Here is a 2321-nt window from a genome sequence, read left to right as displayed (position 1 = left end):
CAACTTGTAGACCCATCATAGGACTAAAATAGGCATGGGCGTTCGGATATTCGGGTCGGGTTCGGGTCGGGTTTTTTGGGTTTGGGTTTTTCGGATTTAAAAAACTAAGATCCATTCGGGTATTTTAAAACTTCGGGTTCGGGTCGGGTTCGGGTCGGGTTCGGATCGGGTATTTCGGGTTCGGATTCAGGTTTACCCAAAGTATCCAAATATTAGAAATTTTGTATTCGATCCTATGCAAAGTATTGAAAAATACTCAAAAAATATATAAAACACAAGTATTTAAACCCGAATCTAATCCAAAGTAGCTAAAACACCCGAAAATATCTTAACATCCGAATAATTTTGGCACTTAGGTTATTACAAGTATAAATATTACTAATATATTATAACTATGTACTTATATTTTGGGTATGTTCGGGTACTTGTTCGGGTTCGAGTTCGGGTCGGGTTCGGGTTGTCAAGTTTAGAATCCGTTCGGGTATTTTAAAACTTCGGGTTCGGGTTCGGATCGGATTTTTCGGGTCGGGTTCGGTTCGGTTCTTCGGGTTTGGATATTATGCCCAGGCCTAGACTAAATGTAGGTTTTCTGAAATGGAGATAGAGATAATAGGACTATTCATCTTGTTTGAGCTCTTGTAGAAATAGATTTGGAGATTTGGTGTTTTCATTTGGGAAAAATCTTTTTGGACATACTAACAGTGTCGTTAACGGGTGATAACGGATGTTATAGGTTCTGTTAACGAATGATGACGACTGTCTATTTTGGCCTGGTCAACGAATTCTAATGTTTCAAATGTTAGTCAACGATTAGTTCATGTTTTGAATGGCCACATATGAAGTTGATGTTTAAAATGGCCACAATTTGAAAGTTGATTAACAGAGTCGTTACGGGTGATAACGAGCGTTAGAAGTTCCGTTAACGACTGATAACGGCATGTCTATTTTGGCCTGGTCAACGAATTTCCATGTCTCAAACGTTAGTCAACATTTATTTCATGTTTTAAATGGCCACATATAAAGTTGACGTATTGATTGGCCACTTTTTAAAAGTTGGGAGATAAAACGACATTTTTCTCCTTTATAATCATCATCTTTTTTTGCATTTGTGTTAAGGAATTTTGCTTATTCTTCCCATTTTTTTTTGTAGTTTTTTACTTTTTTTTTTTTTTTAACAAAACTTAGCTAAAGAGGAGGTATGTGAAGGAAAAGAAGAATCTGATAAAGTCAACTTTTGTTTCTCACTCAATTTCATATTTTAATACTTAATTCTTATATATGGAGTAAGAACATATATACAGTATATACTTCTTTTTTTCTTTTTTTCATATATATAAAATCTCAAAAATAAGATATTGTTATCTATAAAATTAAAAAATAAATACCTTCGAAGATAACAAAGACAATTCAAAAAAAAATATTTATAAAACTATGTTACTACGAAAATAATTTTTTTAATGTAGAAAATAAAGAGTATACAATGCATTAGTAATATTGGTCTCCACATAAATAAATAAAAGAATTCTAGTGCAAATGTATTTTGTTGACTATTATAAGAGCTTGGTGAGAAAATCACTTAAATTTCTCATTAATACTATACTTAAACTTTAAATTATTAAAAAATCGAACCAATCATGTGATGACAAATATGATATAAACTTCTCAAGAATTTTATAAATGTTTTTATATAAGAAATTCTTCTCACTCTCAATTTTTTTGTAAATGTTTTTTTATTTATTGTGGATCTCTCATTGAGAAATTCCCAAATGAAAATGCTCTAACGTTTTTTAGTTTTTACACAATTTTTTTAGACCAGTATCATGAAAATTATGTTTTTCGTTATTTCATTATAGTTTTTTCTATAAATTCCAAAGGAAAGAACTATAGTAAGGTAAAAGTATTATAACCTCGAAAACACTTCTTCCAAATAATCAGGATAAACATGTTTCGTCTATGACATAGTCCAATTAATATAGATATAGTGAAATGTTAATGTTACGAAGATTACAACTTAAATACAGAACTATAGAAATTAGAAACAGAGAAGCAACAGACAGAGTTTAAACATCTCTCATTCGTCCATTTTTGCCGTCTCTCTTTCGGATTCTTAATGCTTACACTCCTTTATTAGTATCTCATTATTTTTTGAATTTTCTCTTAAGGAATTTGCTAGTTGTTCCAATTTTACTATTGTTTTGTTTTGTACTATTGTTTAACAAAACTAGCTGAAAAGAAGAAAAGGAATCTTTTGTTTTTCACATTTTTAATATAGAATATGCACAAAATAGCTACATTTTTGAAGATAATTAAGAAAATAGCCA

This window comes from Arabidopsis lyrata (genome assembly GCF_000004255.2).
Source record: "Arabidopsis lyrata subsp. lyrata unplaced genomic scaffold ARALYscaffold_7, whole genome shotgun sequence".
NCBI classification, from domain to species: domain Eukaryota; kingdom Viridiplantae; phylum Streptophyta; class Magnoliopsida; order Brassicales; family Brassicaceae; genus Arabidopsis; species Arabidopsis lyrata.
This window is presented reverse-complemented; position numbering follows the sequence as displayed.